The 23,567-nt window shown below is 40.5% G+C and overlaps 1 pseudogene; it reads right to left on the bottom strand.

Annotated features, from left to right (window-relative positions):
* LOC127689667 (zinc finger protein 717-like) overlaps positions 1-23,567 on the bottom strand; it is a 39,481-nt pseudogene that overhangs the window by 2,182 nt on the left and 13,732 nt on the right.

Genomic DNA, 23,567 nt, shown 5'->3' with positions numbered 1-23,567 from the left:
ACAACATGTCCTGCTCTTTTCTGAACCAAAATAAATACAAGGAAACTCCTGTTTACCATTCTGGAAAAACATGTATGCTGTACATCTTCTCTAAAATATGTGGCTACTTGTGATAATGATGAGCCCTAACATTTGCCTCCAAAGTGGTGATGCATGCACCAGCATCTAGTTATTCATCAATTCTAAAGGATGTTGGCACGTTTCAGAGACTTGACTTCTCTAAGTTTCATAAAAATTGGCTTCTACAATTCCTCATTATCTTTGTTGCTTTAGAATGATAGAAGAAAAATTAAACAAGTGCTACATTGAAATTTCAACCCTCATCCAAAAAAAAAAGAAAGAAAGAAAGAAAGAAAGAAAGAAAGAAAGAAAGAAAGAAAGAAAGAAAGAAAAAAAGAAGAAGCTTGAGTTCTTCAACTTGAAAACTTATCTTTTGGGCTGGAGAGATAGCTCAGTACTTACGAGCACTGACTGCTTTTCTGAAGGTCCTGAGTGCAAATCCCAGAAACCACAAGGTGGCTCACAACTATCTGTAATGAGATCCGATGCCCTCTTCTAGGCTGTCTGAAGACAGTTACAGTGTACTTACATATAATAAATAAATAAAATTTTAAAAGGAAAAAAAAACTGGGAAGCAGAAGCAGGTGAATTTCTGAGTTCAATGCCAGCCTGATCTACAGAGTGAATTCTAGGATAGCCAAGGCTATACAAAGAAACCCTGCCTCCAAAAAAAAAAAAAAAAAGAAAGAAAGAAAGAAAGAAAGAAAGAAAAGAAGAAAAGAAAGAAAAAAGAATGAAAGAAAGAGAAATAAAGAAAGAAAAGAGAAAAAACTAGTCTCACTTCTCTTTGCAACAAAAAAGCTCTTGATTCTTTCTCAACTGGAAATGCCCCATCCTATGGGTTCTTCTTATGATTTCTTACATCATAGCTCACAGCCTAACTTCTAAATCTGTTTCTGTATTATCTCATCAACTTCATAAGTGAAATACTCTATGACTTTAAACACCATCTGTTACTCACTATACTCTGGTTCAACATTACATATACTTGTTTGTGATTCCTCAGTACAAATAAACTTATTTGTCTTTGTTGAAATTAATTCCATGAAGTAAGGACATTAATTTTATATTTTTTTTGTTTGTTTTGTTTTTTGAGACAGGGTTTCTCTGTGTAGCGCTGGCTGTCCTGGAACTCACTTTGTACACCACGCTGGACTCGAACTCAGAAATCCACCTGCCTCTGCCTCCTGAGTACTGGGATTAAAGGTGTGTGCCACTACCGCCTAGCTATTTTTACATTTTTATTTTATATAAAATATATATAAGAACTAGCACTTGAAATCTGCCTCATTAGACTGTGCTAAAACAAAAACAAGCACATGAAATATGTCTGAAAACAAAATCCCCATGAGCCTGGAGTGCAAGAGGCAAGTGAAGCTATGAAAAAGAAAAAGTACCAGAAAAAAACATCAAATTACAGAAGTTAAGAGAGATGGGGGGCTGGGGGAGGGTCTAAAATATTTCATTAAATTGAAGTGCACGAACATATGCAAGAGAACTCTCCTTGCAGACTATATAACAAACATGTTTCAGCCCTCAGATACAGAACTGGGGGATAAACTGATGATATGGCCAACCTTTGTTATATACAGTCTCCCACTTCACATGGACCAACAACCAACCTGGCAGACTCTTGTTTGCAGGTTCTTCTGCTGTCCTTGGCCCCTCTCCCTGTTCCAATTTGAAGATCAACTCAGGTTTAGGGATGCATTGCCCTGTTAATAGGAAATAATGTAGGACTTGGAAAAATTCTGATAATAAGAAAGAGAAAACCAGGTTTTAAGATCTAGGCAACAAAAGTGCAAATGTGGACCTTTCACTAGAGAGCAGTGAATAATCATACAAGGCCTTGAACCTTAGCCCTCAACCTTACAAATGCAGGGAAGGTGCTTGCTCTGAGACTTACCCAGTGACAGCCGGCTACTATACATCTCCAGCATCACACTCCTGTACAGCATCTTCTGAGCATTGTTGAGATTTTGCCACTTCTCCCAGGTGAACTTCACAGTGACATCCTCAAATGACACCAACTCCTGTAACAGCACATTTCTCCTCAATCAATTTACTCTAAGCTTGTAAAAAGGAACATGAAGACTAGCTTCTCTTAAGGGGTAGAAGGCTCTCATGTGTATTTTTCATTATAATATACCTTATTTATATAGTATAAGAAAGTAAAAAAAAAAACCTGATGTTATTGATTAATGTACTACCTCATAATATTAAAATTAAAACTTTTACTGGTGGTGTAAGAGAACCCAGACTACTCAGGTAACCAGGCCTTAATCAAATAGGACTGCAGGTGAACATAAACATACCCATGCCTCACGCTACCTCCTAGGAGTTGGAAGGAGCCTGACTAATGTCCTGATGTATGCGTTGTGCTATGTAATTCCCATTCTCTTGCATAAATGAATTATCTTTAATGTAAATATCATCTGTGAATTAATACAGTGGCTGTATTTCTTTACTTCATACTATTTCTCAATAATCACTCAGAAAAATAAGTATTTCTTTAAATCTGCACCTTAATAGCTGATGTCTCACTATTCTCTATTCTGTCCAGCCATTGGGTGATCATCATTTATTGTCGGGCAGAGAATAAATGGTAAGAATTGTTTACAGAAACTTAATACAGGACATCCTTAGTATAAGCATTTTTATGCTGTGTCATGATTGAAACAAGGGCAAAGAAATTTGCATTTGAAGGGAAACTTTACACAGTGTAAGTCTACATTTCCCCCTTTTGTCTAATAGAAGACTCTTTTCTTATAATAATAAACAACACACAGCAGTAACAATTATGAAACAATTATAAAAAAATATTAGGTAAGAGTTACATTGAAAAAGTCTGGTCTATTTGCATTCAGAAACTCATAAAGTATGTTATTTCATACCTTACATGGTGATAAAGACTTAAATAGCCCAAGAAATTATCAGCTGAGGATGAAAAAGAGTTGGTTTTGACACAGAAGAAACTATAGAATACACAGCTAGATCATTACCCAAAGATCACCTGCATCCCAGCTATTGTCCCTTCTACTCATTCTCCCACAGGAATTCTTACGCAAAGGGAAGATTTTAACCTTAGAATAGATATTTTTAACACAAACAGAGTAAAAAAATTAAAAACCTATACAGAAAAGGTTTCTGAATTGATTCTAAAGGGAAAAGTGTGACTTTGTCAACTCTCTGGAATGGATCCACCTGAGATTGTGGCACCTTTTACCAATGCTGAGATTGCCTCACAATGGGCACAAGATGAACTTTGGCAAAGAGTCTGAAGTAATTTTTAGAAGAAATTAACAACAAATACCCAAAAGGCAAGTGGCTTCAATTTGTAAAAAGAACTAATTGGATTTTCCCTTGTATAATAAAAAGAATTCCAATTTCTGGAGCACTTACATTTTACGCTGATGCAAATAAATCAGGAAAGGCAGGATATAAGTCAGAAGATATAAGTAAGGTGGTTAAAAATCCTTATGAATCAGGATAAAATCAGGATCATATGAAATACTTATGGCATAATTAGATTTTTCAAGAATCTCTTAATATAGTAACTAACTCTAAATATGCATAAAGTGTTTTTTTCCATATAGAAACTGCTGAACTTATTCAGGATGATTCCAAATTGACTTCTTGTTTATTCAACAAGTGGACTGATTCTGCCATTATGTGTTTATTAGAAGTTATGACAATTATGGGAATACCTATACAAATTAAAACTGACAATGCTCCAGCGTATGTCACTAGTAAAAATTTTAAAATTTTACATATTAATAAATAAAGCATATTACAGGTATACCAACAATCCTACAGAACAAATAGTCATTGAAAGTTCCAACTGTACTTTAAAAGAAATGCTTAATAAACAGGACTATCAAAGAACCCAAAGATAGATTACAAAATGCTTTATTAGCTTAAAATTTCTTAAATGCTAATAAACAAAAAACAATAGCCGTGGAAGCCACCAGATTATATAAAAAAACTGAATTATATCAGCCTGTTTATTTCAAAGATATATTAACTTCAAAATAGAGAGCATGAAATGTGTTACTCTGGGGAAGGAACTTTGCATATGTTCATACAGGAAAAGAAAAATTATGGATTTCATCCAAACCGATAAAATAATCAGATTTGATAGAGGAAGACACCATGAAGATCTTGACTACAGATAGGAAAAAGGAAATCAAAAAGACCAAACAGAATCTGTAACATGATTTCCTGATCCCTCTACATGGATCAGCCTTGACACTGGGAAGACAAAAAAATGTCTCTAACAAGAACTTCACCTAGTCATACCAATGGATCTTACTGACTACAGAGTCTTCAAGATCTATCATTCTATCCTTTCATATAGCATGAATGAAGATTTATATTGCAGTTTGGATATATGATCAAACTAGCTCATAAACCTGCTCAAACAAGAAATAAAAAATCATCTTTAACTGATCTGTGCATGTTGGACATTCCACATATTATATTAATATGGAAATATATATTATCTCTAAAAGTTTTATGTTCACAGAAAAAAAACAACCCAGAACACAGTCCTGACAAGATTCACCCTCAAGGATGCTGAGATGCTGAGACTTGCTATTCCACCTCCCTGCCTGATCCTACCTCAACTACATAGAAGCTGGTTTCCTCTAAAGACTTGCATCTGGGACAGCTTCATAACAGCTATCTCACTTGGTCCAGCCTTTCAGACGATTCCACCTGGGACTTCATTTAAGCCTGCACTTTCTCAGCATACAGAGACTGGACAACAACTGCTACAGCTAGCTTCTTTAAGACTAACCACTTTTTTAAATTGTCTCAGGCCCCCAAAACAAAATCTATATCTAAAATCAACTGGAAACAATTATAAGCAAACTTCACCCCATTCCCAAAAGTGGGGTAAAGGAACTTTCATCATTCAATAGCTGTCAGAGGTTTGTTGTCTTTTAAAGGGGGATGGTTACAAATAATTGTGGTCTTGGATAGGGAGGGAACAAAATAGGAAGGTTAGATTCAGGGATTTCTTTTTCCTTTCCTTTTCACTTTCTTTCTTTCTTGGGTAAGGGAAAGGGGGTTGAAAAAAAGGGGGGGTAGAGAAGCATTATAAGAAGTTAGGTATAGCCGGGCAGTGGTGGCATATGCCTTTAATCTCAGCACTTGGGAGGCAGAGGCAGGTGGATTTCTGAGTTCTAGGACAGCCTGGTCTACAGAGTGAGTTCCAGGACAGCCAGGGCTATACAGAAAAACCCTGTCTTAAAAAGAAAAGAAGAAGGAGGAGGAGGAGGAGGAGGAGGAGGAGGAGGAGGAGGAGGAGGAGGAGGAGGAGGAGGAGAAGGTTGCGGTGGGGGTAGTAGTAATAGTAGTTATTGTTGTTAGATATATAAGGGTAGATTATTGAATCTACTCTTAAGCCAAACAACATTTATAGTCATAATCTGACATTGGTACAGGATTGTGTATATTGATACAAAAATAAGTTTATTTTTGATACATTGGCATGGGTTATTTTATTCTGATATAAATTTAAGGATACTTTGATACCCACATTGTATATATGTTCTTAATGTTTATTTGAGGTATTGTACTTATATAATTCTTAAAGATGCAGTGCAAAAGTTCTAGTCCTTTTGAAAGGACTGCTATTACAAACTGTTAGGGATGATTAAAAACTGCAAGTTACAAACTTTTAGGGATGGTTACGATAGTCAGACTCATGGTCATATTAAATACTAGTCTTGTTAATACAATAAAGTGTTTTCAAGGTATTTTCAGATAGTAAATAGCTAAGAATAAACAATGTTAGACAATTCAGATATATTATAAGTGGATAGCTGGTCTTCAAAAACCTCAGAGATCTACAGCATATGCCATATAAAATTATTGCATTATTAAAAGATCTCTGGACTATAAGGCAAGTCAGCTCCTGAAAGTCCCCCATTTGACGTCACGTATGATGATGAGCGTCTATAAGCTCCATGTGGAGGTCACTCAATTGTGTCAAGCTACCCACTGGGCAAAGAAAATGCCCACACTTCAACTACAGGCAAATGCTGTCCAGAAAGGACAAAGGGACACAGAAAAGCCAACTGTCAAGCTCTACCAAGACCGAGTAAGCCAAGTCCTTCATAATTTCTGCTTCACATAAGTCTGTTAGATTCTCTGGGCCAAAGGCTGAAGATGGATGCTCCAAAGTTATAGAAACATTACTGGGGAGTGTTCAGGCATCCAACTGTCTCTGTCATTTCTCTAATTTTGGGGAAGCTATGTCCTTGCCCTTCCTGTATACTCAGTTAAATTTTTATTCCTTCTCAGGTCTCTGATGGGGTGAAAACTACAGAGTCTCACATTTAAGCTTGAGATATTTAGGATTTAAGAAGATGTAGGTCTAAAAGGATGTTTTTGGTTGGTAATGCAAATTAGGATAAAATTTGAGTTAGGCACAAAACTCTGAATACACCAAGATAGGACAGATAATTCCTAGGATGAAAATTTTTTTTTCCTTAATTGCCAAATACTGTGGACTGAACATTATGAAAGCAAATCCTACCAAACAGTTTCCAAAATTGTCTCATAATTGTTATAATTGTATTCAGTTTATATTTTAAAGGAAAAGATCCTCTTATTGGACTAAAAGGGGGAATTGTAGAGAGAATATCTTGTGTATTGTATGGATGTATCGCCTGTCAATTAAAAAGCTTACAGTCAGTCGGGCGGTGGTGGCGCACGCCTGTAATCCCAGCACTCTGGGAGGCAGAGGCAGGCGGATTTCTGAGTTCGAGACCAGCCTGGTCCACAGAGTGAGTTCCAGGAAAGCCAGGACTGCACAGAGAAACCCTGTTTTGGAAAAAAGAAAGAAAGAAAAAAAGAAAGAAAGAAAGAAAAGTTTACGGTCTATGGCTTAGGCAGAAAATAGGAAGTTGGACACCGAGGAGGCAGAAGGAATTCTGGGATAGAGACAGATGATAAGATTGGCCTGAGAAGATGTGAGGAGATGGATGCATGGTACCTGAGCACAGGTAACCAGCCAGGTGGCAGAATGTATGTTAAAAAATTGGGTTATCTAAATTATGATCTAGTCAGAGTTGACCCTAGCTATATGGCCAAGGTATTTTGAGTCTGAGTCTTATTTCTGGGAGCATAGGGGCTGGGAAAAACCCAGATAAAACATCTACACTCTTTCCCAAAGGAAGAGTGACCCTTAACAGAGGCCTGAATGAAGGGAAACAAAGTGGGGAGGAAGAGAGAGTGTGTTGGGTGGAGAGGCATATATGTAGAGGCAGGGGGAAGGAAGAGGGGGATGGTTTGGGGTTCTTAGAGGAGGGGGATATCAAGAAAGGTTTTACCATTGGCAATGTAAATGAAGACGATATTCAATTTAAAAAAAAAATGAAAAAAAAAAGAAAGAGTGACCCTTGTCATTAAGTCATATATGCCCCACTCTTGTACCTCAGTTATGCAAATTAGGATGAATGTTTACCAAACCTGCTTCCTACATGAATTCCCCTTCCCTCAGAAGCCTTTGAAAGAATAACCTTTGCTTAATCTGGCATAGTGCAACTCTCTTTCAAAATCCTGCCTCAGCCACACAAACAACCACACACCAGAGCAATAGTCCTATACACTGCAGAGAGAAGCTCTGTGTACTGTATGGACGCACCACCTCTCAATAAAAAAAAGCTGTCTGGTCAATGAGCTGAGGCAGAAAATAGGTGGGAGTTCCAGTAGGGAGACAGAACTCTGAGATAGAATCTGGCAGGGATGAGATATGACCCAGACTCTGAAGAGACAGACACACAACACTGAGAAGAGGTAACCAGCCATGAGGCTCTCATAGAATAGAATAAATGGGTTAATTAAGTGTACTGGCTGGAGCTAAGAAATTATCAGTGATTAAGAAGAGACCAACATCACTGAAGTGAAATCTTTTCTGAGAGCACAGAGAGTGTGTTCCAGAGAGAGCCACAGTTGTATTTTGTGCTGTGGCTGTACTTGGTACTGTGTAAGAGTCACCCAGGTGGTACTGGTTTTGAAGGCATGAAGGGGTCCTGAAGAGCAGCTGAGGCTTGGCACTGTGAGAGGCTGCAGAAGGCCATTGGTGAAGGTGCAACCTCAGTTGCAATTGATGGCCCAGAACTGAAAGGGGTCATGCATAGGAGTTGAGGCTTGGCACCATGAAGAGAGCCTAGGAGAGGCTATTGGTGAAGCCTAGCTATAGCGGAAGACAGAGTTACATTGGAGTTGCCAGTGCCATGTGATGACCAAGAACAGCAGCAGCAGTGGAGTACAGATAGCTGGAGCCTAGAAGACAAGATGTGTGCTACAAAGGGCAGAGATGGAGAAGTGACCCAAGCCCTTGGAGGAGCCCGGAAGATTGTATTGAACCACTGGAGTTTGAGGTACGGGGCCCACTAGTGCTTCCCCACTTGTTGTTCTATTGCAGTACACTCAATAAAGCATTCTAAAGGGCAAATGCATTCATTCAGAGCCCAGCAGACCTTCCCTGTGCTGGCCACCAACACAGAGTCAGCACTAAAGTAATGGGAAAGGAACCCAATCATCCAGATTGGCCCCTGTACTGTTTTAGCATATGATAATGCATCGGTAGGTAGTGTGCAATAATGCAATCTCTGTCATGAAAATGTCAGCAGATCCGGTTAATCACAGCACAGGTTTAATCAAAGGGGCCTGTATCACCAGGCCCTGCGGTTCTATGGAATTCAGTGAATTAGTCTAAGGCTTGGACCAGGTGTCAATTCCCTAGCAGGACCCAATGCCTCCTGGTCTCTTAATTAATGGTCTTCCTCCACGTGAGTGGGATGGAATTCCTACTGTTGCACACCCTCTTCAGAACATGAAACCTCCCTACTTTATTCCAGGAAAATGTTCCTAGAACAATACAAGGATCTTCTGCGATAACCTCTTATCTCTGGTAACCAGACAGTTTCGAAAACTAAACAAAACCTAAGACAGTGGTTTTCAACCTTCCTACTGCTGCAACTCTAATACAGTTCCTCATGCTGTGGTGACCCTCAACCATAAAACTATTTTCGTTGCTGTTTCATTAGTAATGTTGCTAAATTATGAATCCTAATGTAACTTCTGATATGCAGGATATCTATCTGATATTCGAACCCTGTGAAAGGGTCATTTGACAGTACTGACCCTCCCCCAACCCTTTCAGGTTGAGAACCCACAGGATGAGAACCACTGTTCTAAGTGTTCAAACCTTAAGTGCCAAAAACATCATTTAATAAAGAGACAGAAAAAATTGACAAATACAATTCCCAATACACATAAGGGTACAGTCACTACGTGAGAATTTCTCTAGGAATTTCAGGCCAATTCATTAGGATAACAAACACCCTCTTTCTTACAGATGTGTGGGTCACAGCCCTCCCCCACAGGCTCCAGCATTGTGGTATCAACTTAACAATATTCCCAGGCTCGATGTTTGGGATTTCTGGGTCATGCTAGTGAAAATTCCCAGTTTTGTAGTTCGGTCTCAGATTTATGGACTTTCTCCACCCCAACTCCCCCCCCCAAAATCGGATGCTAAGCAGGTAACAAGATTCTTCACTAGTAAGAGCTGGAGTGTGAGCTCACATTGGAGGCTTCCCGGTCCTGACAATCCACAGACACGAACCGCCCTCACCCCCAAGTCACCATCTTGGACTCTCACCTCCTTGGCAGAGCTTGTAATGGCCCGTTTGGACAGTTGGGATCACAGATCCAAAAACTCCTAGGGCAGTCTTCGGATAAAGCGACCATCAAAGCCCTGTTCAGGCCGACTGTTTCAACTGGGAACGATGGATCTTATAGTCACCTTCCTTCCCTTGAGCCGCTGCAGCCTGCCTGCAGTCTGAACTGCGACTCAGTCCCTCCTAAAAGACCCACCTGTTTCTGATTCCACTGAGGTAGAGGGCAAGGTCCCGCTTCCAAAGATTCCACGACCACTCTCCTCTTTTCGTTTTTCCCACCCGCCTTCAGAAACCTTGCACGAAACTCTTAGTCTGGGCAAAGGCGTCAGCATAGAGCCAGGATGCGACTTTCTATGCAGAAGTTGCCAAGAGATCTCAGGACAGAGATGCCCAACAGCCAAATGTCAAAGCTGTTTATGTGAACCTGTGGGGGAGGGCCTTGTACGTTAGGGACTACATTACCCATGAGTCTCTGGGAAACTATGGTAAGAAGAAAAGGACATTTTCCCCCAGATCCATTATCAGGAATTATCAGGAATAATGGACTTCAGGGTTCAGAACAGATGCCTATGTAATAACCGCGTGGTGAAATTCCTTCACCTTTCTCTCATGTGAACCACCAAGTGTCCCAAAGTAGTATAGAACCTGAGAAGGAGCTCCAGTGTGCTCATACTAGAATCAGACCAAATATCTATCTCTGTGGGAGACATGGAGCCATAGAAAATCGATGTGATATCTGTTGCAGGGTAGTCACCAGAGAAGACTACTCAGACATGAGTTTAAGCTAATAAAAATCCTTATTATCCAGACTGCAACTACCTTTGGTGTTCAGGATCCCAGAGAAACCCCACAAAATCAGGTCCTGACTGATAAACTTCAGATAAGAACAATTAGCTAGAAGGCAGAACCACAGAAGCCAAAAGGAAAGGTTAGTACATTTAGATACTTTCTGGTGTAACTATGGACTTTGACGGATTAGGCTTTTGTTATATGCTTGACAGATGGTGCTGTCTACATGCTGAGTTTTACAGCCTGAATAGTATTTCTGTCCAGGAGTCTGTTATGCTAAGGTCTCAGAGCACACTAAGGTCTGGGGCTCTCTTCTGGCTGTACAGAGCACCGCTGTAAGCTGAATGCTACCTGTTTCCCAAAGCCTGTGAACCATTTACATCACCAGTGTATCGTCAAATTGAGCATTCTGGTTACAGCACACATTAATTTTCAAGTTCATTTTGAAATAGAACCAACCAATTTGGACCTCCATTGTAATAGGAGAAGACCACCAAAAACTCTGTGGATTGGCAAGAGGCAAAAGTTATGTTGCACGTTGCCAATAATGCTAAAAATTTTTTAAAAATTTTTGGAATAATTGGAATTTCAAATGAAAACAAATTACTTACTAAAATTGAAATCATTTTTTAAATCTTCAAAAATAAACAAATACAAACAATGTGGTGGCACATGCCTTTAATTCTGACACTCCAGAGGCAGAAACAGGTGTTTGAGGCCAGCCTGGTGAACAGAGTGAATGCCAGGGCACCCAGAAATAAACAGAAAAACCCCTGCCTCAAAAGGTGGGGGGGGGAGTGCAGTAGGGAGGGGTGGGAGACATAGGAGTAAAAAAAAATCTAAATAAATTTAAACAGTCCCTGACCAGAGTTGATGATACATTACACATTACTAAGATGAATTTTTCAACATAAACTAAATATTCACTATAATCTCAATGAAAATGTTTCTGTTCATAGAGCGAAAGAAATAAGGGCCTCACACAGGGATCTGCTTGTCTTCAACCTCCCAAGTACTGGTATTCATCTTAATAATGTGTAATGTATCATCAACTCTGGTCAGGGACTGTTTAAATTTATTTAGATTTTGTTTGACTCTGATGTCTCCCACCCCCTCCCTACTGCACCACAAGGCCTCGTTCTTAGTAACTTACTCCTAACAAATAAAGTAATGAAGTGTCATTTTGAGGACTGTCTTATAAAGAAACTGTACCTTTGGCTCATATTTGTGCATTCTTTCTTCCTCTTCTTTTATCATTTGGCTTGAAGGAAACCAGATGCCATTTGCAGGTTGGGCTGTAGAGGGAGCCATGGAAAGGATCTTGGAAACCAAGATACAGCTCAAGTGGAGCGTGAGATGACTGTAGCCTTGAATATGATGTTAATAAAAAGCCAATTAAGTTTTATTTTTATCTGTTTGCTTGAGACAGGGTCTCTCTACATAGCCCTGTCTATCCTAGAACTCACTGTATGCATCAAACAGGTTTTACCTCACAGAGATCTGCCAACCTCTGCCTCCTGAATGTTGGATTAAAGGTGTGTACCACCATGCTCTGCAGGTAACTGAACTGTAAGTTAAAGAAGCTCTCGAATTAATGGCATAAAAAATAATAATTTGAATTTTGTATAATATTTTAAAAGTCCTTTTATAGCCAGGCATGACTAGCAGACCTCTGAGTTCAAGGCCAGCCTGATATACACAGTGAGTTCTAGGACCACTCAGAGCTGCACAGAGAAATCCTATTCCGAAAAAACTAATAAATGAATATCCTCTTATGATACTAATAAATTTTCATGAACAGAACTCCCCTGCTGTCAGATAATTGTCTATTGAACTCCAAGTTCAGCCGAGCATTGGTGGTACACGCCTGTATTCCCAGCCCTTGGGGATGCAAAGGCAGGCAGATTTCTGAGTTCAAGGCCAGCTTGGTCTACAGAGTGAGTTCCAGGACAGCTGGGGGATATACAGAGAAACCCTGTCTCAAAAAAACCAAATACAAAAAACAAAAACAAACAAAACAAAACAAAACAAAACAAAAAAGAACTCCAAGTTCATTCTGTGGGTCCAAACTGCATTTCTATGATCATTCCTCTGGAATTCACTTTAGAGAATGAGGCAGGGGTGCCCTCTTGTGACAAACTCATTGTACATATTTGTCTCCATATAGTTTTCAGTAGCATGTGAAAACATCTGATCTCAAATCACTTCACAAAGATGAAATGTCCTGCATTAGTAAACCAATCTGTATCAGAACTTTTAAGTAAAGAAAGGGTCAAAGTCCCAGAGGGCTTGCTAGCATTAACGGATAGTATGAATAATTCACACTAATAGGTTCCTCCTTAATTATGCTGATAGCTCTAACAACATCTGAGTGAATACAGCTTGATCACCACTTAAATGGGTAGTAAAGATGCTCCTTTCCTACTCTGAATACAGACAGATTCCCAGGACAAGAAACCTTCCACCAAGGAAGTCCCCTGAGCTGTGTGTGCTTCTCTGTGTTTCTACCCTGATGGTCTCACTGGAGGAGGTGTTTGAGTTTCAAAGGTCAGTGAGTTACACTCTGAAGTATTATGTCAATTACACATATGTTAAACAATTAGTAACTGAGGCAAGAGAGCAGGCTTAGTGGTTAAGAACACTGGCTTCCCTCACCAAAGACCTGGGGCTCAGTTGTCATAATGCACATGGCACAACCAGCCATCCTCAACTCCAGTCCCAGGGGACCCAAGGTCATCTTCTGACGTCTGCAGGCAAAACACTCATATTGTACACAAATATGCATACATGCAAAACAATTACACACATTAAATTAATGAGATGAACTTGTCTAAAGTTTTAAAATAAAGCCACTTGGTAGTAATACATAGCACTCAGAAAACAGGGATAGGCTGATCTCTGAATTTAATGCCAACCTGGTTTATAGAGCAAATTCCAGGATACCCAGGCTACACAGAGAAACCTAGTCTCAAAAATAATAATAATAATAATAAAAGATAAAGAAATTTGCATCTAGGTAAAAGAAGAATAGGTTGTATATATTGAAATGACTTCAGAAAAGATAACTGGAAGGAAAAAACACTTTTTTGAAACTGAACATAAACAAGGAATATATGAAAAACAGAAATGTCCAGTCGTGGCATACCAGGGACCAGCCTCTGCATGGGAAGGGGTTCTAAGGGAAGGGGTGTGTCTGGGAGCGTCTCAACGAACAACTCCAAGTCAAATTGTGGATCCAAGCTGACTTCCTATGTTCTGCTGAGATGGCTTTCCATACTGCTCTTCTCTCTCTCTCTCTCTCTCTCTCTCTCTCTCTCTCTCTCTCTCTCTCTCTCTCTCTCTCTCTCTCTCTCATTTTTCAAGACAGGGTTTCTCTGTGTTGCCCTGGCTGTACTGGAACTCACTCCAGGCTGGCCTCGAACTCAGAAATCTGCCTGCTTCTGCCTCCCAAGTGCTGGGATTAAAGGAGTGCACCACCACTGCCTGTCGCTTCTCCCCCTTCCTGTACATTCCCTTTGTTCATTTTTTTTAACTGTAGTTTTAATGTTATTTTTACTGTATTGGCTTTTTAAAGCTTTCATTATGTTGTTTGTTTGTGGTTTTTTTTTTTATTCACCTTTTCTTTTGGTTACCTGTGTCTGGTTCCCCTCCACCCCCATTTTTTAAAGAGAAAGGAGGCTTACTTTGACTGATAATTTGATGACACAGCCCATTTGTAATAGCAAAACATAGAGATGAGCAATTTTGAATATTCCAGTCGGCGTATGAGACTTCTTGCTAACATCTGTGCAGATCAGAAAGTATAGAAAAAGAAAAGCCAATGCTAGTGGAGTTCTTTGGGTCACTTAGGTAGACGATCATGTCGTCTGCAAATAATGATAGTTTGACTTCTTCCTTTCCAATTTGTATCCCTTTGACCTCCTTATGTTGTCGAATTGCCCGAGATAGTACCTCAAGTACAATATTGAAAAGATAAGGAGAAAGGGGGCAGCCTTGTCTGGTCCCTGATTTCAGTGGGATTGCTTCAAGTTTCTCTCCATTTAGTTTGATGCTGGCTACCGGTTTGCTGTATATTGCTTTTACTATGTTTAGGTTATAAAATCAACTCAAGCAAATCAGTGGCCTTCCTATACTCAAAGGATAAGCAGGCTGAGAAAGAAATTAGGGAAATGACCCCCTTCACAATAGCCACAAACAGTATAAAGTATCTTGGGGTGACTCTTACCAAACATGTGAAAGATCTGTATGACAAGAACTTCAAGACTCTGAAGAAGGAAATGGAAGAAGACCTCAAAAAATGGGAAAACCTCCCATGCTCATGGATCGGTAGAATCAATATAGTTAAAATGGCCATTTTGCCTAAAGCACTATACAGATTCAATGCAATACCATCAAAATCCCAACTCAATTCTTCACAGAGTTAGAAAGAGCAATTATCAAATTCATCTGGAACAACAAAAAACCCAGGAGAGCTAAAACTATTCTCAGCAACAAAAGAAAATCTGGGGGAATCAGTATCCCTGACCTCAAGCAATACTACAGAGCAATAGTGTTAAAAACTGCATGGTATTGGTACAGTGACAGGCAGGAGGATCAATGGAACAGGATTGAAGATCCAGAAATGAACCCACACACCTATGGCCACTTGATCCTCGACAAAGAGGCTGAAAACATCCAATGGAAAAAAGATAGCCTTTTCAACAAATGGTGCTGGTTCAACCGGAGGTCAGCATGCAGAAGAATGCGAATTGATCCATCCTTGTCTCCTTGTACTAAGCTCAATTCCAAAGGGATCAAGGACCTCCACATAAAGCCAGATACTCTGAAGTTAATAGAAAAGAAACTGGGGAAGACCCTTGAGGACATCGGTACAGGGAGAAAGTTTCTGAACAGAACACCAATAGTGTATGCTCTAAGAGCAAGAATTGACAAATGGGACCTCATAAAATTACAAAGTTTCTGTAAGGCAAAGGACACCATCAAGAGGACAAATCGGCAACCAACAAATTGGGAAAAGATCTTCACCAATCCTACATCAGATAGAGGGCTAATATCCAATATATATAAAGAACTCAAGAAGTTAGACTCCAGAAAACCAAACAACCCTATTAAAAAATGGGGTACAGAGTTAAACAAAGAATTCTCACCTGAAGAACTTCGGATGGCGGAGAAGCATCTTAAAAAATGCTCAACTTCATTAGTCATTAGGGAAATGCAAATCAAAACAACCCTAAGATTTCATTTTACACCAGTCAGAATGGCTAAGATTAAAAATTCAGGAGACAGCAGGTGTTGGAGAGGGTGTGGAGAAAGAGGAACACTCCTCCACTGCTGGTGGGGTTGCAAATTGATACAACCACTCTGGAAATCAGTCTGGCGGTTCCTCCGAAAACTGGGCACCTCACTTCCAGAAGATCCTGCTATACCACTCCTCGGCATATACCCAGAAGACTCCCCACCATGTAATAAGGATACATGTTCTACTATGTTCATAGCAGCCCTATTTGTAATTGCCAGATGCTGGAAAGAACCCAGGTATCCCTCAACAGAAGAGTGGATGCAAAAAATGTGGTATGTCTACACAATGGAGTACTATTCAGCCATTAGAAACAATGAATTCATGAAATTCTTAGGCAAATGGATGGAGCTAGAGAATATCATACTAAGTGAGGTAACCCAGACTCAAAAGGTGAATCATGGTATGCACTCACTAATAAGTGGATATTAACCTAGAAAACTGGAATACCCAAAACATAATCCACACATCAAATGAGGTACAAGAAGAAAGGAGGAGTGGCCCCTGGTTCTGGAAAGACTCATTGAAACAGTATTCAGCAAAACCAGAACGGGGAAGTGGGAAGGGGTGGGTGGGAGGACAGGGGAAGAGAAGGGGGCTTGCGGGACTTTCGGGGAGTGGGGGGGCTAGAAAAGAGGAAATCATTTGAAATGTAAATAAATTATATCGAATAATAAAAAAATTCACTTTGCTTTTAATATAATATTTCTATTAAAAAAAAAAGAAAAGCCAATGCTTTTCTGGCTTTCTCTTTACACCATCTTACTCAGTGTGGATCCTCTGACCATAAAGAGTTGCCATACACAGTCATCTCCTGTCTTCAAACCTCAGTGTGAAAACCCTTTCAGACATGTCCTGAAGTGTATCTACCAGAAGACTCAAAATCCATTTGAAATGACAGTACAGATTAACCATCACAGGCCTACCCCTTGTCTGCCCCACACCCAAATCCATCACTTTTAAATCAAGCATCGCTTGGATGGAGGTGCCCTGCATGAATGCACAATGCTGCTACCTGAAGACACATGGAAACGTCTCTGGGGTTAGAGAGATGGGTGCAGTTATGAACGCTGAATCCTCTTCCAAAGGAACCCTCAATTCCAATCACGTATGTGGTGGTTTATAACAGTTTGTAATCCCAGTTCAAGGGGCATCCAACACCCTCTTCTGACCTCCACAGACACTGGCATATGTGTGCTGTATAGACATAAAAACAGGAAAAACACTCATTTATATAAATAAAAATGAAATAATCTTTAAAAATAACTTTACAATTTTTCATATATATGTAAAATATATATGAAAACTTTGATATGAATACAAAGTCAACTGTGATAGGGGAAGAAGTTTTAACAAAGGGAAGGGAGTGAATCTAAAGAGAATGGAGAACATATGACATGAAAGCTGAATGGGAGACTTTATTTGGGGGGGGTTCGGCGGGTGGGTGCACACTCATGCATGTGCAGACATACATGTTCTGTGGTACATCTATGGAGACCAGAGGGTGATTTTTGGATTTTATTTTTGCCTTCCACCTTGTTAAGGTAACGTGTCTTGTTTCTGATGTGGCTAGCTCCAGGCTAGCTAGCCTCTTTCCTGTCATCACTTCCAAGATCTCAGCAGGAGTGCAGGGGATATATGAATTTTTTGCAAGAGTTCAGAGACAGATCCAAAACCTCCGCCTGACAAGCACTTTGATCTGCTAAGATATTTCCCTAGCCCCAGAATTGTAGACCATTTGGGAAATAGAAAGTCCAATGAAAGAAGAAAGGCCGCAGCAGTGTGAGGAAGGACAGTGGGAGATGCAAAAGAAAACAAAACAAAAACATAAAAACAAAATCACAGTGAAAGACATTTCTTTGTATGTCAACAGAAAGCACAATTTAAAATAATAGCAAAAGAGTATCCAAAACCAAAATTAAACCTGGAAATTATCTCTACTACCCGTGCAATAAGATTAAGATTATACTAAAGAAGTTTGTTGTATGGTCAGTGCCCCAGGCTGTCTAGTACATAGACGCACAGCTCTGGTCACATAAGTGTTGTCACTCTGCTCCTAAGTGAGCCCACTTCCTGATTCATTATTATTGAGCTTGCCAACACTTCTCTTCTTAAATGAGGCCAAAAACACACTAAAGATTGTACATGAAGTAAATTACTACACAGGTTTTGTTGTTTTGATCAATACTTTGAACTTTTTTTTTTTTTTTTTTGAGATGTGATCTTGCAAAGCATTTGGGGTTGATCTGGAATCTGGAATTCACCACGCAGATGCCCTTGAACGAGCTCTCTGAATGCCCTGTTCCACTCCCCAACCTCACCCCAGGACTGAGATTACAAGTGGGAGCCAGCACACATTGCTGACTGTGCTGACTTTCTGAAGACTGCCTACGATGGAAGTTTGTCAGGAACGACCATTGTAAAAATGTCCCTTATGATATAAATATGAGGTGGGTTTCCATTGGAGACCTTCCTATTCCTCGCTTTTACTTAATAAATCTATGTTTGCTCTGCTCAAAGAGGTAGGAAGGAGAGAAGAAAGATGGGGAAATGCTGAGCCGGTAAGTACAAACGAGAAAACACAGAGCAATGGGGGGAGGGGATAAAATTAGTTACACTAGGGCTATAACTAAAGCAAAATTTTGAAATAGTGGAAATTTCACCACTTTATGTTGAAAGAGAGAGATTCGGTCTTTGCCACATTTGGTTCAGCTTCACAAATAGCTTCAGGACTATAAATCATTCATCGCTACAAGTTTGATTTCAGAATCCAGATCCTGGTACGTTGCAGAATTGTGAAAGCAAGATCACAATGTTATCCCTCAGAATTTTTCTAGGTTAGAAAAGCACAAATCTGCTTATAACTTCTTCCTCAGATGAATATGGATAAAATGAAATGAGATTAAGGTAATTGGTTGATTGGTTTGTTTAAGTAGAGCTTCACTGTGCAGCCGAGGTGGCCTTGAACTCAATCCTCCTGCATCAGCTTTCCTAGAGCTGAGATTTGACACTCAAACATCTTTCAGGTTCTAGGAATCAGAATACCAGGAATTCTGCTGTAAGACTGCCTCTCCTAGAAATGAATGCATAAACAAGACTGGAACAATGGCAATACCAGTAGACATTAAGATGGTTTGAAGGAGACTGACCCCTATAAGATCATGTTTGGTCCCCAAATTAATGAACTATAAAGGAAGGGTTAGGAGGTGTGGCCTTGTCATAGGAGGCATGTCACTAGGGGTGGGCTTTGACCTCTTATAGCTGCCAGCAGCCACATGTAAACCGGGTTACCTGTTGAGAGAATTTTGAGGTTACAGGGACAGGGGAGACGACAAGAGATTTGAGTCAAGGTGGGGATTCCGGTCAAGACTGGTTTTAATAATTTTAAGACAGGTTAAATAGTCTTTTGGGGAATCGACCAACCCCCTACCAGTCTGTGGCTTCAGAGGCGGTCCTGTGAATTCTCTGGCTCCAGGTCTCAGCGGGTCGTCTGCCTTCGGGCTGGCGACTCAGGTAAACACTGGCTTGGGGGCGGTGTCAATAGCCGAGGTGCGGAGCATATTGTTCACAGAACAAAGGCCGGAGGTAGCTATCGGAAGAGTTGGGTGACTTGCCAGCCAGTTTAGTTGCGGGGGGGGGGGGGGGGGAGACAATTCCCCCTTAATTATTAATTTTAAACAACTCAGTGGAAATAATTAAGTTCATCCAATGGATGACGGGCATTTATCAGTGAGTGAAAGCAGAGACCCTAGCCCCCTTAAGCGTTACGGACATCTTTTTCAGGGGGGGGGGGGGGGGTTAGACCGCCTTTTTTTTCCAGGACAGTCTTTCGATGTCAAACCCTCATGCAGCTGGGTGTGCTTTTCAGGGAAACTCGGAGCCAGGAATTTTTTCCCTTTCCCTTGCAGTGCCTCGCCTCACACCTCAGCTGATGCCCATGTTTGTTGTAATAACAAACACGCATGATTCCGAGTACCATGCAGCCTCATCTCCGAGGAATTCCACTGGCAGAGTAAATTCTCTGCGGCTAAGCGCTGGCTGGCAGTAAAGGCTACCCATCCTCAACCTAGGGCCATCGCTGAAGGAATTTCGTCTTCTGAGTGTTATCTGCTTGAAACATAAAAGGAGATTAAGAGAACACCTGTCTGGTTAGTCTTGGGAGCTCAAACAGGTTTTTGTTTAAGTGAAATTCAGTGGCCTCAGGCAAGAGGCCTGGCTTGCAACTTAATTTGCAAGAACACAAAGGAACTATACCTCCCCAAGTAACTGGGAGGTGGCTTGAAAACAGCCTTTGAATTATTTATACTTACCAACAGTTTTGGGGGTGGAATCCACTTGTCTTACCAATCTCTCTGGCAACCAACGCGCTCCATCTTCCTCCTGTGAGAAAATGCAAACCGCACCTCTTCCCCATATTAAAACGGGGTCTGGGCCTTTCCATGAATTATTTAAAGGATCCCGCCACTTAACCATGGCGTAGGAATTGGAAGTAGCTGGATGCCAGTGTCTGTCTGCAGAGGACTGACCTTTAGCATCCGTTTGGAGAAAATTTAAAACGAATAAAACAAAGGCAAGATGTGATTTTGGAGACCGAGGAGGATATAAATTTCCCTTCTTAGTTTTAATAAGCCAATTTTTAAGTGTGCGATGGGCACGCTCCACGATTCCTTGTCCCATTGGATTATAAGGAATTCCAGTTTTAAGTTTTATATTAAATTCCTTACAGAATGAGATAAAGTTCTTACCAGTGTAGGCTGGTCCATTGTCTGTCTTAATGACCTTAGGTACCCCCATGGTATTAAAGGCTTGTAAACAATGATCAATTACATTTCTAGAGGCTTCTCCCGTATGCAGGGAAGCAAAAATCAGTCCTGAGCACGTATCAATGCAAACATGTATAAATTTTAATTTCCCAAATTCTGCATAGTGAGTTACATCCATTTGCCAAATTTGATTGGGCACAAGGCCACGTGGGTTAACCCCTAAATGGGGCACTGGTGCTAGAGTGAGCAATTAGGGCATTGCTTTACGATCATTCTAGCTTGCTCTTTTGTGATCTTATGGCGGAGTCTCAACGTATGACTCGAAAGATGAAATTTATCATGATCACGTTTTGCCAATTCTATGGGTGTAAGTGCCAAGGCTTGGCCAATTAGCGCCTTGTCAATGCACTCATTACCCTGAGCCAGAGGTCCAGGGAGACCCGAGTGAGATCTGATGTGTCCTATATAAAAAGGATTTTTTCTAGCAAGAATGATACCTTGCAATTGTGAAAACAAGGATCCAGCTGGCGTATTAAAATTAAACGTGCCACAGGTTTCTAATTGCGGTATAGAAAATGCAACATAAGCACTGTCAGTAAAGAGATTAAACGTACTATTTACAGTTTGAAAAACACACAGCACTGCTGTAAGCTCTGATAACTGAGCGGATAACCCAGGCGTTTCTACGACCACCTGCTGATTGTTAACACGATATCCGGCTTTTCCTTTTGACGAACCATCTGTGAAAACTAGGAGTGCATTCTGTAACGGCCGTAGAGATGTCATTTTAGGAAATACAACCTCATGCATATTTAAAAACTTTATTAACTTGTCTTGAGGATAATGATTGTCTATACACCCTTTAAAACCAATCTGCGCTAGCAGCCAATCTGTGCTATGCTGTTTTAGCCATTCATCCTGATTTACACTGTAAGGTTATATAATAAAGTCCGGCTCCTTACCAAAATAAGTCAGCGCCTGCTTTCTACCAAGCATAATTACTTGGGCCACTGCCTCAAAATATGGCAAAATATTATGCCTAGAAGACACCCTCAAATGAATCCACATCAGAGGAGCCTTTTGCCATAATAAACCTGTAGGCAAATGAGTCGTATTAAAAATTAGCAGATGCAGAGGTAAGGAATAATCTATATAGGTAACAAATTGATTTTCAATAGCTTTCTCCACTGTCTGTAAAGCCAAAAGTCCTTCTGAAGTTAATACTCTAGGAGATGTCGGATCAGCATCCCCTTTAAGAATATCAAATAAAGGTTGCAATTCTCCTGTTGTAAGTTTTAAATACGGCCGAAGCCAATTAATGTCACCCAATAACTTCTGAAAATCATTTAAAGTTTTCAAATTGTCCCTGCGGATAATTATCTTCTGGGAAAAAATTGACTGGTCTGTAAGTTTAAAACCCAGATAATTATATGGCTCCTGGATCTGAACCTTTTCTGGAGCTATCTGCAGCCCTTTAGTGACCAAGGCTTGCTGCAAATCTCTAAAACATAAAAGCAAGGTCTGAGGATTTTTTCCTGCAATTAGAAAATCATCTGTGAAATGGATAAAGTAAATATCTGGCCATTTCTGTCTCACAGGTTGAATGGCCTGTGCTACGAATTTCTGGCATAAGGCCGGGCTGTTAGCCATACCCTGGGGAAGCACTGTCCACTCATACCTGTGCATAGGCTCTGTAAAGTTAATAGAAGGAACACTGAAAGCGAACCTTTTGCAATCTTCAGGGTGCAAAGGAATGGTAAAGAAACAATCTTTTAAATCTATGACTATTTTATGAAACCCTTTTGGGATAGCCACGGGGGATGGAAGACCCGCTTGTAAGGTTCCCATGGGCAACATTGTTTCATTTACCTTTCTTAAATCCTGTAACAATCTCCATTTGCCGGACTTCTTTTTAATTACGAATATTGGCGTGTTCCATGGAGACAATGACTCTATTAAATGTCCTGCCTCTAACTGTTCCTGCACCAGCAGAGAGGCGGCCTCCAATTTCTCCTTAGATAAAGGCCACTGAACAACCCACACAGGATTGTCACTAAGCCATTGAATTTTATCGGCGTGGGGTGCAGGCAAGATAGTGGCCATTACCGAAAATGCCCCAGACTTCTAGAGTTAGGGTTTCCCTGGGGGTTTTTAAACTTTCTAGTGCCTTGTCCTTCATTTCCAAGCCCCTGAGCAGGTACGGATTCCTCCGACACTGTCTTTTGCTTAGAGGCGATTTCATTAGGATTACACAAAATTAAATTCATCTGAGATAGAAGGTCTCTACCCCAGAGGGTAGTCGGCAAGTTCTGCATCACAAAAGGCCGAATTTGTCCTGAATTTTCCTCTGCATCTTTCCAAGTTAAAAGTCTCACGCTCTGTTTGGGGTTGTTTGCGTAACCAATACCCTGCAGATGCGTTAGGGTCTCTGTCAATGGCCAATTACTCGGCCAGTCCTGTCCCTTAATAATTGTAACATCAGCTCCCGTATCTATTAATCCTTCAAAACTCTTTCCTTCAATAGTCAATTTAAGGTTAGGTCTTTTATTTGTAATAGACTGAACCCAAAACACTCCAGAGGAGCCAAAGCCCTCCTCCCCTCTTTTATCTTTAATGAATTTGGAAGGCAGTGGATGTAAAGGAACCAAAACTAGCTGAGCAATTCTTTGATTAGCCGGTATAGTTATGACACCATGAAGGGAAGTAGCCATAATTTTAATTTCTCCCTCATTGTCACTGTCTATGACTCCTGGATAAATCTGCAGTCCCTTTACAGTAGAACTGCTTCGTCCTAACAGCAATCCCCAAGTGCCTTCGGGTAATGGTCCGAAGACTCCCGTGGGTAAAACCGGAACACCCATCTCTGGCGCTAGTACGGCCTGGCACACGCAACAGAGGTCCAGTCCTGCACTTCCTGGTGTAGCTCTGGCGAGGTCAAAGATGGATTTCCTTGGCTCGGCAGCA

This window comes from Apodemus sylvaticus, chromosome 7, assembly GCF_947179515.1.
Source record: "Apodemus sylvaticus chromosome 7, mApoSyl1.1, whole genome shotgun sequence".
Lineage (NCBI taxonomy): Eukaryota > Metazoa > Chordata > Mammalia > Rodentia > Muridae > Apodemus > Apodemus sylvaticus.
Note: the sequence above shows the minus strand (reverse complement) of the source record. Positions and strands in the feature narration are given on the sequence as shown.